Below are 16985 nucleotides of genomic sequence, written 5' to 3' on the forward strand. Positions count from 1 at the left end.
TCGATGTTCAGATCCCTGTGTACCTGGAAGCAGAAAAAAGTTTGGATCTACAATTCATAAATGTTGCTATGAGTGTGTCCCATGTCCAGAAGGAGAGATCTCCAACATTTCCGGTATGTTTTGTATTTGCTAGTAAATTATTAACTGGACAGAAGTTACTACTGTAGATAAAGTGTATGTCAGGGGGAAAACAAGAAGATTATCTCTGCAATGTGTGTACATTTACTCATGTTTTATCCTTCTAAAGACCTTGCAAATACAGAATGATACCGGTTGATCCTGCCAGAAATTCACTCAGCTAAGTTCTGCTGTGGGCTGACACCATACAGGAGATCAAAAGAAATGGCTTCAGCCCCCGCCTCGTTGTATGCTGCTACTTTTACTACAAGACATGTGCACTGCCAAAAAAATATTTTTTTTTTCGTTTTTGTTTCATTCTTCATTTTTTTGGGATCATTCATTATGATCAATATTCATTATTTTGAATAAATTCAGAAATTCAGAAACTTTCAAATTCATTACATTCCATTCGTATAGACGTGGTATTCATTATTTTGATCATTCATAACTTCTGATCAATTTGAATTTGCTATTCAATTCAATTTGCAGTATTCATTATTTCGAAAATCCATAAATTGGAAAGAACAAAAATTCGGAATTCAAATATCCCAAAAAAATTTACAGAACGGAAATTCAAAAATCTGAAAACAATAACAAAAATCCAAAAAATGGAAAGAACAAAAATCTAAAAAAAAAATGCGAACGAAAATCCGAAAATCCAAAAGAACAAAAAATATTTGAATTGGAAAGAACAAAAATCCGGAATTCAAATATCCCAAAAATTTAGAGAACGGAAATTCAAAATCTGAAAACAATGGGGGGCGCATGCGCGCAGCTCGACGGGATGGACGCCTTTCGTTAGAGCTCTGCATTCCCCGCAGCAGTTCCGGGCTTTCACCACCCCATTGACGGCGACAGTAACACCTAACCTGCAGGTACGGTCCGGAGAGATCACTGCGCTCCCCCCGGGATGGTCCTAACGGGACACCAAGGCAAAGCTAAGCCGAAACCGATCAAAGAGGCACTCACGCGGGCCTCTTCCAAGATGGCGGCGAAAGCACAAGCACAGGCTGCATCGCAGCACTCCAGCTCTCCAGCGGAAACGGCTGACCAACACAGCGATGATATGGACGAGGAGTGCGGACCCAGCTCAGAGGACTTCCCTGCACTGCCAACCCCAGGTATGCCACAAGCAGATCTCCTCTCTCATATAGAAAAAATGATCCATAAGGCACTCAAAGCGACTTCAGAACAAATTACCACCAAACTAGCACGCAAAATACGCGAGTTAGGACAGCGCACTGCTGATCTTGAAACCAGGGCTGATGATATAGAAATGACCCTTAAAGAACATGCCCAAGAGCAACTAGTGCTTCGTGAGGAAAATGCAGCACTGCTCTCTCGGCTCGAAGACGCCGAGAATCGCTCCAGAAGGGCCAACTTACGCCTTTGTGGCATCCCAGAATCGGTATTGGATCTACAATCTTTCACCACTGCCCTATTTCAAGAGTTCTCTCCAGAGATCCCAATCGAACGCTTGGAGTTCGACAGGATACATAGAGCCCTAGCACGCCGTCAGCCTGAGGGCCCTCCGAGAGACATTATTGTTAAGCTCCACTTCTTTAGATCGAAAGAGCAACTTCTCGCAGCTGCCCGCAATAAGGAGGATGCTCTCACCTTTCAAGGCCACACATACCAATTGTTCACTGACCTGGCTCCTCTTACAATCGCGAAGCGACGAGCCATGAAACCGCAGCTACAGGTACTTATTCAGCATCAAATTAAATATGTGTGGCGATTCCCTTTTGCTCTTCACTTTACCCACAACGGTCAGCAGTACACCTGCACCTCCTCAGAAGCTTTACAACGCCTTCTGGAATCCCTGCAGCTGACTACTCCAGAACAACAGTCTGAGACTGCACTTCCACGCACCCCTGCACGCCTGACCCTTTACCCTCATGCAGCTACCCCCAAGCGTGACCCCAGATATCTGCGTTCACCACGATCCATCCGAAAGGGTACACCGGCGAAGGCTTCCACTGCAAATCTCTATAGTCCTAGAGTCTTTGTGCCCCGCTGAATGGTACTTATCGCCTCACCAATGGCTCATCTACCTTGCCCCAGTTTATGGGTGTTTTAAACCCGGACCTACCGGCTTGATTAGCCTGCTATGTTTAATGATCCTCTGTGTAGAGAAACTTTGTTTTTGTTTTTATTTTTTGACTTTTGATTTTTGCTTTTTTTATGTCTACTCTTTTTATGCCTCTCCCCCACTACTGTGGCACCTTATAATCTTTACAAACACCTACTACTTATCTTTTATTAGAGACCCCGGTTCATAAGCAATAACCAACTTCAGAATATTGAATACTCACATCCAACAGCTTTCCTCTAGGTCACCCTTAATGGCGACCCACCTTTCCCTCACCCTTTTTTATCCCCTTTACCTTCCCCTCCCTTCCCTCTTCTTCGCATAGGGTCAAGTGACAATGTTGTTAACTTTACTATGTTTTTCCCCCTTTTTTTTTTATGCTCTTTAGAGTTTATTGTAAGTTTATTCTCTATACACTTACTAGAGTTGTTTTAGGCTACTATACTTTATGCTTGTGCTGAAAATGATATATTCTTTCCCGGTATGCTGCGGGGAATAGTCATTGCTCCCCCCAACCTAGTGCGTTCTCTCTATGGCGGGATTTCTGGCCGTAGAGACCATGCACATTAAAGTCGGGCGATTCGGATTTTCCCACTTCATACCAACTCACTTATGGTTCGCCTTACGTAGTTACTCAGATACTTCTTTGTCTTTCTCTTACTACTCTTCTTTTTCTCCCTGCTTACCCCCTTTTCCTGTCTTTCCTGCTCATTGTGGTCGGTTGGCCCGGGGGGATCCCGGACCCCTATTTATCTCCTACCCATACCTTGATTTATGGCCCCCCTGAACATATTATCATTAAATGTAAAAGGTCTTAATTCCCCCAATAAACGGGTCAAAGCTTTCCGCACCTTTACATCTTTACAGGCAGGTATAGTAGCATTACAAGAGACACATTTTTCCGCACATAATACCCCTAAATTCTTTCATAACAATTATCCCCTAGTATACACAGCCTCTGCAGCTACGAAGCACCGAGGAGTCCTCTTGGCTCTCCATCGTTCCCTCCCATTTACTTTTACTTCTGCTATCAAAGATCCTGAGGGACGCTATATTATTTTGATAGTCTCCCTCCAAGAATCAGATGTAACCTTAGTCTCATATTATGCCCCCAATTCTAGCCCTATTCCCTTCTTTTCCCATCTTTCAAGTAATCAAAACCCATCTTAAAGGTACCCTGATTATGTGTGGAGACTCTAATTTAGTTATTCATCCATCTATTGATAAATCCCCTTACACACCAGATCACCAATCATTATCGACTCAATTTTGGTCCCTACTTCAGCAGTACTCCATACTAGATACTTGGAGGGAATGTAACCCTGCTAAGAAAAATTACTCATTTTATTCTAACCCCCATAATTCATTTTATAGAATAGATCATATATTTATCCCTAGAGCATCCTCCCCAATATTACTTCAATCTATTATTCACCCAATTACTTGGTCTGATCATTGTGCAGTGATTACCACCATCTCCTCACTTATACCAAGACCTAAAGAAAGATTTTGGCGTATGAATGATAAGCATTTAACGAATCAATCTTTTCTACTTGATATAGAAGTAGCGCTACGTGACTATCTTATGCACAACGCCACCTCAGATATTGAATATAAAGGGGCGGGTCCTGCGCAAATCGTGCCACTCAAATAAAATACACAAATTCAAAATAATATAAATATGTGCATACATACAATGCCGTGAAAAAAAAAATTTCGTCCAAAAAACAGCACGCATAAAAATATATAAAAAATATATAAAAAATGGGAAAAAGGTTTAATGATAGAACAATAATAAAATGTCCGCTACTCAAGGCTCCCAGAACTCTCACCTTTAAACGAAGTGAATAAGCAAATCAAACAAACTCCAGGATTCTCTTATTTCATTCATAGATAATGAATAATAGCCATCAGGAAATCCAAAGGAGGGATGTAATGATACAATTCCGCCACTAGAGGGCCAGTCCCAGCTTACAAAATAGGTGATGTGGATCTTCACTTCTATTCCACAGTGTATGGCTCAAAATAAGAGAGAGGAGGGGGAGAGAGAGAAACAGGAGACTTCCATAGTGTAGTAGTTTAAAAAACGGCAGGTAAATTTATTAAAAAGCAGTAAAGACTCTCACATTTTAATTGCAAAAACAAGCACAGTCAGGAAGAGGGTATAATGACAACTTCCTCCCGTCTTACTCTACTTCCGGTTCGTCCTCTGGCCAATCCCTACGCGTTACGTCATGTGACTTCTTCATGGGGATCATGAGCCACCCCAGATATCTCTCCTATTCTTTTATGGGAGGCTCATAAACCAGTAATTAGGGGCAAGTGTATTTCTACTGCTTTTTTTCTTAAAAAAGACAGGCTCAAACGCCTACAGCACCTAGAATCTGAATACCAACGCCAATTTTTACTGTTTCAGACCACTCCTTCGGAGGCGAATAAGTCCGACCTAGATAAAACTCGGTTGGAGTTGGACTTACTTTTCTCAGAAGCAGCTGATAAAACTCTGCGTAGGGCCCACCACACCATTTACACTAAATCCAATAAGCCCGACACTTTCTTGGCTCTCCGTCTTAGGCAACCTGAGCGAATTCATAAACCAATTAGGCTTAAAGTACATAAAGGAACCCATACTAGTAATCCGATTAGAATAGTTGATGAATTCTCCAAACGCCTCACTAAACTATATGAATCTCCCTCCCCCTTCCCTCGTGATAAGGCTGAGACATTGTTCCGAGACCTACCGATCCCTTCCCTCCCCATTCTGAACCGGAATGCTATTGATACAGAAATCTCACCCTCTGAAGTACTCCAGGCTATCAAATTAATTAAATCCAATAAGCAACCTGGCCCAGACGGGTTTACATGATTATATTATAAGAAATTTGCAGACGTCCTGGCCCCTCTCCTGGCGAATACTTTCAACACCCTCTTAAAAGGGGGCGCCTTTGGTAGTGATACACTTACAGCTTCCGTCTCAATGATACCTAAGCCCAATACTGATCACTCTGTATGGTCCAACTATAGACCCATATCACTCTTAAATCTTGATATAAAGCTTCTAGCAAAAGTTGTATCATTACGATTGTCTCCACACATTGGAGGGTTGATCCATAAAGACCAGGTAGGGTTCATACCTAAACGCCAAGCAAGCGATAACATACGCCGAGTTATTTTATTGCAACATTTGGCTAGATCCCGATATATCCCTATGCACCTGTTATCCCTTGATATCCGTAAAGCTTTTGATACTGTCTCTTGGCCCTACCTTAAACATATTTTGCTTAAATGGGGCTTTGGCCCTCATTTTCTCTGTTGGATTGATGCCCTATATGCCCATCCTCAGGCTTTTGTCCGCTACTCTGGCTTCACTTCTTGTAGATTTCCGATCCAGCGAGGCACTAGGCAGGGGTGCCCTTTGTCGCCCCTGCTTTTTGCTCTCGCCATAGAGCCACTAGCGGCTCTGATCAGATCCAACCCTGATATCCAGGGTTTGGAAGTAGCTTCCACAACGCATAAGTTATGTCTCTTTGCGGTTGATGCCCTCCTATTTATCACTTCTCCTCATGCCACCCTGCCCAACCTTTTTAAACTCCTCGATGTGTTTGCGCAAGTCTCAGGTCTTGAGGTAAACCAAACTAAGTCTAGAGCCCTTGCAGTATCCCTCCCTACAGAGACCCTTCAAAGTTTACGTGCTAATTACTCATTTCAATGGTCCACGTCCCATATTCCCTATTTAGGTATTAAATTAACTAGTAACCCTGCTCACCTCTATCAAACTAACTATCTCCCCATGTTGCGTAATTTGTCACTACTCCTCAACTCTTGGCAGCCTCTATGTGTCTCCTGGCTCGGACGCATTGCGGCTGTAAAAATGTCCCTACTGCCCAAATTACTATATTTATATAGAGTTCTCCCGGTCACGGTCCCTTTATATTTTCATAATGCTATTCAAAGCCGAACTTTCAAATATATTTGGGGTAACACAAGACCTAGAATTTCTAAGTCTGTTCTTTTTCGACATAAGCTTCAGGGGGGCCTAGGGATACCATATTTTAAACACTATTATTATGCTGCTCAGCTATCTCAAATGGCCCTCTATCATGCTGTGTCTGAAATCCCATTATGGGTCAGCCTAGAAGCATTGGAAGCCCACCCTATTTCCGTCTCCAAGTTACTTTGGCTCCCCCCTCAGACACGTAGATCACTTACTAACCCCATTACAAGCCACTCTCTCAAAATTTGGCATAAGGTAAGCACCCCTTTTAAATTAATATCTCCTCATCTCCCCTTACTCTCATTCCTGGGTCACCCAGACTTTCTTCCGGCCTACACGGAGCCAGGCGCCTTTTCGGCTTGGTTCCGTGCACGCCTCACTCGAGTATGTGACCTGTCTTCGGGAGCCTCTTTCACTACATTTCCTGACCTCCAGACGCAAGCCCAATTACCCCCTAGGGAATGCTTCCACTACCTACAGATAGCCCATTTCTTTCAAACGCACATTAAAACCGGCCCCAATCTCAAATCTATGTCCCAATTTGAAACTATATGCTCCTCTGATCCACATGCCCTGGCATTATTTCATGCCTCTACTCTTGCCTTTCCACCGCATCTGAAGACCTTCCAAGTTATGCTACTGCGTGGGCCACGGACTTATCACTTAGTCTTGATACAGAATCATGGACTGTTATATGGACCAATACCAAAAATTCCTCACAAAATGTAGTGGCTTCTGAAGCGAACTACAAGGTCTTGATGCGGTGGTATTTGGTCCCCTCCAGAATCTCCAAATATGTACCTAACTATTCACCCGATTGTTTTAGAGGTTGCAAAGACCGGGGTACCCATCTCCACATTTGGTGGACTTGTCCCATCGTGGTAAATTTCTGGTCCTCAGTCTTCCACATACTAACTAAATTGCTACAACACCCCGTGACTCCTTACTCAGCAATGGCCTTGTTGAATTGGTTACCACAAGATTTTACTAAAGCCCAAAATCGACTTTCCCTCCAAGTAATAACTGCGGCCAAACAAACGATTGCGAGAGCCTGGAGGACACCTACCTTGCATATAGCTGAAACCAAACACAGAATTACACAGGCAATGATCCACGCTAAGATAGAAGCAATAACCCTAGATAAGATCCCACTGTTTGATAAAATATGGCAACCCTGGGTAGACCATTTCCTACCGAAAGATTTCGATACTCGTCTTATGGCCCCTTAACTCAGAATGGACGACGGTTTGTGGTCCGTGGTTCCCGTGGGCCTTCCGACCATATTCTTCCCCTCTTCCCTCCTTTTCTTTGCCCTCTGATATCCCCTCCCTTTCTTCTTGTGTCCCTATCTCTTTTTTCTCCTCCTTCCCTTTTCTCTTTTCTACATCCTTTCTTCCTTACTCTCTTTTCTATATATGCAAAAATTCACCAAGCGGAACTTCTTTTCTCCGCCATTACCCTAAGTAATGGTTGTTAGTGTAAAAATGTTTGTTTACTGACTTTTCTTCTTTGGAATCCGTTGGCCTGCTTCCATCCGGCCCCTTCTTTAACTATTGTAACTTCATCGTACCTCACACATGCAGGATCCATGGGCCTACCTTAAGATTGTTCGGATATATTCACTCCTATAAAACTTAGGTAGCAGCTTACCTGATTATTTTCCGGTACTATAACCATTGTAAATTGTTCTGCTTACTTCACTGTGACCTGTTTGACTTTTCAATAAAAATATTTGAAAGCAAAATCTGAAAACAATAACAAAAATCAGAAAAACAAAAAAGAACAAAAATCTGAAAATAAGAACGAAAATCCAAAAATCCAAAAGAACAAAAAATATTTGAATTGCAAAGAACAAAAATCTGGAATTCAAATATCCAAAAAATTTACAGAATGGAAATTCAAAAATCTGAAAACAGTAACAAAAATCAGAAAAACAAAAAAAGAACAAAAATCTGAAAATAAGAACGAAAATCCGAAAATCCAAAAGAACCAAAAAAATATTTGAATAATATCTATTGTAATTAAAGTATTATGTTTATTAACCATTATTATAGTTTTTATTATTATTAATTAATAATAATAATAATAATAAAAACTATAATTTCCTTTCAAATTTGGCTGTTAGTGAATGTAACAAATACAAATTTATCCAAAGTTATCCGTCATTCGTTATTTCAGATAATTCTTAAATTCATATAAATTTGTATTTATTATGTTTACTAACAGCCACATTTGAAAGGAAATTCCAATACCTATAGTTGAACAGTTTAAAACTATTATTATAGTTATTATTATTATAGTTATTATTTGTATTTAGTATTTATACATAATAATAAAAAAATGATAATAATAGTAATACATTTAATATGTGAATTATAGTAGAAATTATTTGAATGTATTTTGTTCTTTCAGATTTTCAATTTTTTGGATTTTTGTTCTTTCTATTTTCAGATTTTCAGTCTAATTTTTGGATTTTCACTCTTTATATTCTTCTGATTTTCAAATTTTGACATTTGAATTCTTTTGAATTTCAGATCTGAATTTTTTAATTTTCGTTCTTTTAGAAATTTGATTTAGAAAAAAAAAAAAAAAAAACAGTCTTTAGCTTCCGAATGAATGAATATGCCAAATTTTGACAAAGAACAAATTTGGAACAAAACGAATTGCACGTGTCTATTTACTACTATTAACAATAATACTACTGCTACTAAACTACTGAATAGGGATGAGCTTCGTGTTCGAGTCGAACATACGTTCGACTCGAACATCGGCTGTTCACACGTTCGGCGAATTCCGAACATTATGGGCCGTTAGCTCCAAATTCGTGTGGCGCTCACGGCCCACAATGCACTGCGTTATCGCAGTGCATTGCTGGCTCACGATTGGCCAAGCATGCACTGTGACCCTGCGTGCTTGGCCAATAACAGCGCCAGCAGCGAGGAGAGCCATGATTGGCCACAGGCAGGATGCTGTGGCCAATCATAGCTCAGGCTGTGTAGTACACGCCCCACACTATATAAGACCGCCAGCGCCGCGGCCTTGTGTAGTTTTTTTTTTGTCGTCTGAAGCAGTTAGTGGGTGTTCTGTGTACCTTCAACACAGTATACACTGATCGTTATCGGCCGATTTTCGATCTTGCTCTTCTATAGTGGTTGTTGTCTGCGTGCCCTGACCGCAGTATACACCGATATATTCACATCACCTATATAGCTAGTGATCTATCTTTTATAATAGAGCTTGCAGTCAGTAGTGTTAGGAGCTTGTGAGTGCTGTCTGCGTGCTCTGTACCCAGTACACACCGCTATATCCACCTACATAGCTCTTCTCTATTTGAGCCATTTGCAGGAGTTATTGGAAGTTGTGTGTGCCTCCAGCACAGCACAGTATACATCTGTATATACCCCTTTATCTCTGGTGTTCTATAATAAAGGCATCTGCAGGAGTTAGTGGGTGTTGTGTTCCTCCAGCACAATATACACCTGTATCTACCCTTTATTGCTGTTCTCTAATAGAGCCATCTGCAGGAGTTAGTGGGTGTTGTGTGCCTCCAGCACAATATACACCTGTATCTACCCTTCATTGCTGTTCTCTAATAGAGCCATCGGCAGGGCTTAGTGGGTGTTGTGTGCCTCCAGTACAGTATACCCCTTTATCTCTGGTGTTCTATAATAAAGGCATCTGCAGGAGTTAGTGGGTGTTGTGTGCCTCCAGCACAATATACACCTGTATCTACCCTTTATTGCTTTTCTCTAATAGAGCCATCTGCAGGGCTTAGTGGGTGTTGTGTGCCTCCAGTACAGTATACCCCTTTATCTCTGGTGTTCTATAATAAAGGCATCTGCAGGAGTGTCATGGTTATGCATTAGAGTTGTTCTCCTTACCTGTCTGCATGTGTTCATTTCTAGAGACCAGCCGAGCTTCACCTGACTGCTTTTATTTCCTTCCTCTGGAATGGCTCCACCCTAGCCCCTATCAGACTACACTATATTAACCTTTGCACTGCTAGCCTATCCTGCTGATCAACCTTTGTGTATTAGCTTCCTGTTTCCTGTCGTGTGCTCTGCTTCTGATTTCCGTTACCGACCTTGGCGTGTTCTGACCTTCCCTGCTTGCCTGTGACCCTGACCTATTGGCGTGTACCCGACTATTCTGTTCTGCTTGTGGCCCCGACCTTGGCTTTGTCCCTCACCATCCCTATCCTCCTGTTACCTACTGTGGGTGTGAGCTGGGGGACCCTGGGGGTCGCGACCTGGAGCCAGTTGCAGCCAAGACCATCTTCACCACTCGAAGCTCTGGTGAACACCAGCTGGCTCTTAGACTCCGCGCCCCGGGGAATCTTACGCTCTTACCCCAGTGGGATCTGTCCCCCGTCTGCAGCCGTCAGCCGTAGGGTCCACAGCCTTGCGGTGCATCCCCAACCCTACGGTGTGCACCTGTCACCTGGGCTCTAGGTGACCTGACAAGGAGTTAGTGGGTGTTGTGTGCCTCCAGCACAATATTCACCTGTATCTACCCTTTATTGCTGTTCTCTAATAGAGCCATCTGCAGGGCTTAGTGGGTGTTGTGTGCCTCCAGTACAGTATACCCCTTTATCTCTGGTGTTCTATAATAAAGGCATCTGCAGGAGTTAGTGGGTGTTGTGTGCCTCCAGCACAATATACACTATCCAACTGCGGTTTTACCCAACTCCCTTCAGGCCATTACCATGTCTGGAAGGCCAGCAAGAAGAGGCAGACAAGCGCGAGCCGATAAAAGAGGGCAAGCAGGCTCTGTGTCTAGAGACAACAGTGCTGGTCATGGACGCAGTGCATTGTCATCAGCACGTGGCCATGGGACACGCTTGTCCTTCTTTTCGGCAACTGGACATGTTGAACCGCAACATGCCAACGACTTGGTAGAGTGGATGACCAAGCCCTCTTCATCCTCCTCATCCTCTCTCACCCAGTCTCAGGGTACTAGCAAAGCAGCTGCCAACGCATCGTCTTCCCTCGTCTCAATGTCATCATCAGTGACTCCTTCCCTAGACCCACCACGTCCTCCTGAGGAGTCTCCTGAACTCTTTGAGCACATTGTTGGGTACATGCTCCAGGAGGATGCCCAGTGTTTTGTAGGCTCTGATGATGATACTCAGCTAGAGGAAGGCAGTAGCGTGAATGCAGAGAGAGGGGATGCTCAAGAAGGACAGCAATCTGGCAGTCATGTTCCACAAGCTGCAGCATATTGCCAGGTTTGCTACAGCGATGAAGAGGGAGGGGATGATGAGGGCACTGACTCCACGTGGGTGCCTGGTAGGAGAGAGGAGGAGGAGGAGGAGGAGGAGGCACATGTCCAACGAGGCAGGATGCCCTCCGGGGGCCAGCTTAGGGGCAGCACACCGACTGAATCACACCACAGAGCTCCGCCTGTGCAGGGCGCTGCCTCTGCGCGTTATTCTAAAAGTTCTTTGGTGTGGGCCTTTTTTGAGACGAGTGCATCAGATCGCACCGCTGCTATTTGCAACATATGTCTCAAGCATATCTCGCGTGGCCAAAACATCAGCCGCTTGGGCACCACATGCTTGACCAGACATATGTTGACCTGCCATGCAGCTCGTTGGCAAGCGTACCTCAAAGACCCACACCAAAGAACAAAGCGGACCTCTCCTTGCTCCTCATCAGCTGGCATCTCCAACCCCACTAGACCTTCAGTCCTCTCTGAAACCTGCTCTGAGAGGAATGAAGGTGTAGAATTAGGTGTGTCACAGCCAAGTGCTTCCGGGCACTCTGCTAGCAGTACACCCACGTCCGATTATAGCAGGCAAATGTCCCTGCCCCAGCTGCTGGACCGGCGAAAGAAGTTCACTCCCAGCCATCCACATGCCCAGCGGTTGAATGCTAGCTTGGCTAAATTGCTAGCACTTCAACTGCTGCCTTTTCAGTTGGTAGACTCGGCCCCCTTCCGTGAGTTTGTACAATGTGCGGTTCCTCAGTGGCAGGTCCCCAAACGCCACTTTTTCTCACGGAAGGCGATTCCGGCTCTCTACCGGCATGTGGAAGGCAAAGTCCTTGCCTCGCTGGACAGGGTGGTCAGCGGTAAGGTGCATATTAACGCTGACTCATGGTCCAGCAAGCATAGACAGGGATGTTACCTGTCTTTCATGGCCCATTGGGTCACTCTTCTGGCAGCTGGGAAGGATGCAGGACAAGGTGCAGTAGTGTTGGTTGGAGGTTGTTCCGCCACCACGCCTCCAAAATCCTACTATTGGTTGTAACACACCTCTCTCCTCCACCCCCTCCTCTTCTTCTTCCTCCATGGCCTCTTCCAGTGCACTGTCCTCAGAACCAGTGGTGCTCCGTAGGCGTTCCAGGGGCTACGCAATACGCAGGCAAAACGATGCCATGGCGTGCTTGCGCTGGTTTGTTTGGGGGACAGGAGCCACACTGGGGCGGATGTTTTGTCAGCTCTGCAGGGGCAGGCCGAGAGGTGGTTGACGCCACGCCAGCTTAAGCCAGGAATGGTGGTTTGCGACAATGGCACCAACCTCCTCTCCGCCCTCCGAAAGGGACTACTGATCCATGTGCCCTGTGTAGCTCACGTCCTTAACCTGGTGGTGCAGCGGTTCTTGGGCAGGTACCCGGGCTTACAGGATGTCTTGAAGCAGGCCAGGAAAGTCTGTGTGCATTTCCGCCGATCATTTAATGCCTGTGCTCGGCTGGCTGAGCTCCAAAAGGAGTTGAACCTGCCCAAGAACCACCTTATATGTAACATGCCCACCAGGTGGAACTCAACGTTGACCATGCTGCAGCGGCTGCACACGCAGCAGAGGGCCATAAATGAGTACATGTGCGACTACGGCACCAGGACAGGGTCAGGGGAGCTCGTTTTTTTCTCACCATGCCAGTGGGGCATGATCAGGGATGCATGCACTGTCCTGTCACTGTTTGAGGAGGCCACAAGGATGGTGAGCAGTGACAGTGCATGCATCAGTGACACTGTACCTCTTGTCCACCTCTTGGAGCATACGCTGCGTGGAATAATGGACAGGGAACTTGAGGCAGAACAGAGGCAGGAAGAGGAGGACTTCCTTGCCTCTCAAGGCCCCCTTTATCCAGACAGTGTTCCTGCTGTGCCACCCATCACACAGGAAGAGGATGAGGAGGAGGAAGAGGAGGAGGAGGATGATTGTGTCAGCATGGAGGTGGAGGCTGGTACTCAGCATCAGCAGCAGCAGCAGTCTTGTAGGGATGATTTACAGTCCCAAGAAACACGTGGACTTGTACGTGACTGGGAGGACGTAGCTGCGGATCATGTTGTCCTTAGTGACCCAGAGGATTCCGGACCGAATGCCTCAGCTAACCTATGCTGCATGGCCTCCCTGATCCTGCAAAGCCTGCGGAAGGATCCTCGTATTCTTCGGATCAAGGAGAGGGACCATTACTGGCTGGCCACTCTCCTTGATCCACGGTACAAGGGTAAGGTTGCCGACCTTATCTTGCCATCACAGAGGGAGCAGAGGATGAGACATCTCCGGGAGGCCTTGCAGAAAGGTCTGTGCAATGCGTTCCTAGAGACTGGGAGGTTACAAACTCCTGGTCCTGGACAACGTGTTGCTGAGGCATCAGTCAGAAGGAGCGGTGGAGAAGGTGGCTGTCTGACTGATGCTTTCAGACAATTTTTTAGTCCGCAGCCCCAAGGTATGATCGGTTCCAGCAACCATCGCCAGCGTCTCATTTACATGGTGCAGGAATACCTAGGGGCAAGGTCAGACTTGGACACCTTTCCCACCGAAAATCCTCTAGCTTACTGGGTCTTGAGGATGGATCACTGGCCAGAGCTTGCACAGTATGCAATTGAGCTACTGGCCTGTCCTGCATCCAGTGTTCTTTCGGAACGCACCTTCAGTGCTGCTGGTGGCTTTGTTACCGATCACAGGGTGCGCCTGTCCACCGAATCAGTTGATCGACTGACCTTCATCAAGATTAATCAGTCTTGGATCACCCACAGCTACCAAGCACCTGAAGCTGATGTAACCGAATATTTTTTTTTAAAAATATCACATCCCTTCAAGACTGCCTATGCTGATGCTGAGTGACTGTCCTGTTATGTTGATTGTCTATCCTCTTTCTCCTCCGCTGATATGTTGGAAGAACATTTCTGGTTCTGGGCGATGCCATCATCAGCCCAATTTTTCAGGTTGCAGTGTGGTGGCACCAGCACCAGTGCCTAAGGCCCAATTTTTCTGCCCCTGTTTAACAGGGGCTTTTAATTACAATTTTTGATGCAATGCTTTGCAGCAGGGCTCATTCCTGCAATAAAACTAGAGTATATGGGAGAGGTTGCAGTGTCGTGGCACCAGCACCAGTGCCTAAGGCCCAATTTTTCAGCCCCTGTTTAACAGGGACATGTAATTACAATTCTTGATATAATATTTCACAGGAGGGCCCGTTCCTGTGCCCACCCAGAGTAACTGTGAGGACTTATAGTGTTGTGGCACCAGCACCACAACCACCAAAGGTCAATTTTTCTACCACTGTTCAACAATGGCATGTGATTACAATTCTTGATATAATCGTTCACAGCAGGGCGCTCCAGCGCCCACCAAGAGTCACTTTGAGGGCTTACAATGTTGTGGCAAAACCAACACCTTGTTCCGCCATTTCTGCAGAGCATATAGGGCAGGACCCTACTTTCAAACATCCAACTTACAAACATCTCCTACTTGCAAACGGAAGGAGACAACAGCAAGTGAGATGAAAAAAGATGGACGACAAAACAAATTATACAGGGGTGATAACCCTTCCCTATGTTTTCCAAAATGCTTTTAAAGCACTTTAAAAATGTATCAGTTGAAAATTACAAACAGATTCAACTTAACACAACAAACCTACACAGTCCCTGTCTTGTTTGCACCGCCTGTATACTGCTGTTCTGAGTATATAGGGCCTGGGGGCCACACATATTTCCTTATTTTAATATGGGTACTGGGTTCCCCTTAATATGCGTACAAGACCCAAAGGGGCTGGTAATGGGAAGGGAGGGCTACCCATGGCATTTTTCTCAATGATTTTCAACCATATTGCAGGAACCAGATATAACATTAAAACCGCAAGCAGTTTTAAATGATGTTATTTCCGTTTAATGTCATTTTGTGCAGGGACTGTTCTAAACACGGGAAACACGTGGCACTTCACAGGCATACTACAGACACCCCCCAGGCACAATATTTAAAGGAATATTTCACTTTTTTTTCACTTTAATCATCATTAAAATCAGTGCTCCCGCCAAAACGGCCATTTTTAAAAACATTTTAGACATTGACCCATGTCCCCTGGGGCAGGAGCCAGGTCCCCAAACCCTTTTTAGGACAGTATCTTGCATATTAGCCATTAAAATTAGCACTTTTAATTTCGAACGTTCGAGTCCCATAGACTTCAATGGGGTTCTAAAGTTCGTATGAATTTCGGGTCCGTTCGAAAGTTCTGGTGCGAACCGAACCGGGGGGTGTTCGGCTCATCCCTACTACTGAATCGCTCCCCTCTCCTCACTTTTTCAGACAGCATCAAAACATATTTTTATACATAATTCCCGATATGTCGCAATGCACAGAAACAGCAACAATTTCTCTAAAGTTCCACATTTATGATTAAAAAGTTATTCTTAAGCCTCAGTGAGTGACTTTTCCTGGGCTAAGGTGATGCCATCAGTCTGCTACAGGCAGGAGGAAGCATTTCCTCAGTCTCCTTTCCCCAGTGATCACACGCCAACATTGTAACTTTGTAGCAAGGCAGAGTCTGCAGCAGGGGCTGATCTGCGTCGGGCATCCAAAAACACAGTTTAACCACTTCAGCCCCAAAAGTATTTACCCCCTTAATGACCAGGCCATTTTTTGTGATACGGCACTGTGTTAACTTACAATTGTGCGGTCAAGCAGCACTGTACCCAAGCAAGATTGATGTCCTTTTTCTCCCACAAATAGAGTTGTTTTTTTTTGTGGTATTTGATCACCTCAGTGTTTTTTGCGCTATAAACAAAAAAAGGATGGATGGATGAGTATGCCGAGTATGGATAGGTGAGCGAGTATGGGTGGGTATGCTGAGCATGGATGACTGGGGATGGATGGATGACTGCAATGGGCACATATTAGTGCTGTGGGCTCTACACATCCAGCCTAGAGCGCTGCAGCAGCATCTGTACAGAGAGGGGCAAGAGGAACCGGATGTGACGCCAGTTTTTTTACTAGTGATCGTTTCGGCATTTGACAGAGTGATCTCATGTAAAAGGCTGCTATTCGGCAGCCGTTTACCATGATCCTTGATGCCCCGGGTCATGGATGTTTTCGGGGGTTTTCAGGGGGCGCGCGAGAGTGGGATTCTGGGAGGACGTCATAGTACGCCCTCCCAGAGTTATCCAACCGCACTGCAGCCCATTCCATGTAGTAAATCCCCCCATTACATGTAATAAATCCAGCCCATTACATGTAGTAAATCCCCCCCCCCCATTGCATGAGGTAAATCCACCACATTACATGTAGTAAATTCAGCCCGTTACATGTAGTAAATCCCCCCCCCCCCCCCCCATTACATGTAGTAAATCCAGCCCATTCCATGTAGTAAATCCAGCCCATTCCATGTAGTAAATCCCCCCCATTACATGTAATAAACCCAGCCCATTACATGTAGTAACCCCCCCCCCCCATTACATGAAGTAAATCCACCACATTACATGTAGTAAATCCAGCCCATTACATATAGTAAACCTTTACAAGTAGTAAATCCCCCTATTATATGTAGTAAATTAACC

General features: G+C 44.9%; 1 protein-coding gene across 1 annotated transcript in view; it reads left to right on the forward strand.

Moving 5' to 3' along the window:
- The window catches only part of LOC143958194 (vomeronasal type-2 receptor 26-like), a 42679-nt gene continuing 25694 nt past the window's right edge, over nt 1-16985 (forward strand). Inside the window, exon 1 of the mRNA XM_077467662.1 lies at nt 1-113. The gene's annotated coding sequence lies outside the window, so the exon portion shown is untranslated. The remainder of the gene's footprint in view (nt 114-16985) is intronic.

The sequence above is a fragment of the Lithobates pipiens genome, unplaced genomic scaffold (assembly GCF_037356315.1).
Source record: "Lithobates pipiens isolate NorthernLeopardFrog02 unplaced genomic scaffold, aLitPip1_a1.2 Scaffold_6, whole genome shotgun sequence".
NCBI lineage: Eukaryota > Metazoa > Chordata > Amphibia > Anura > Ranidae > Lithobates > Lithobates pipiens.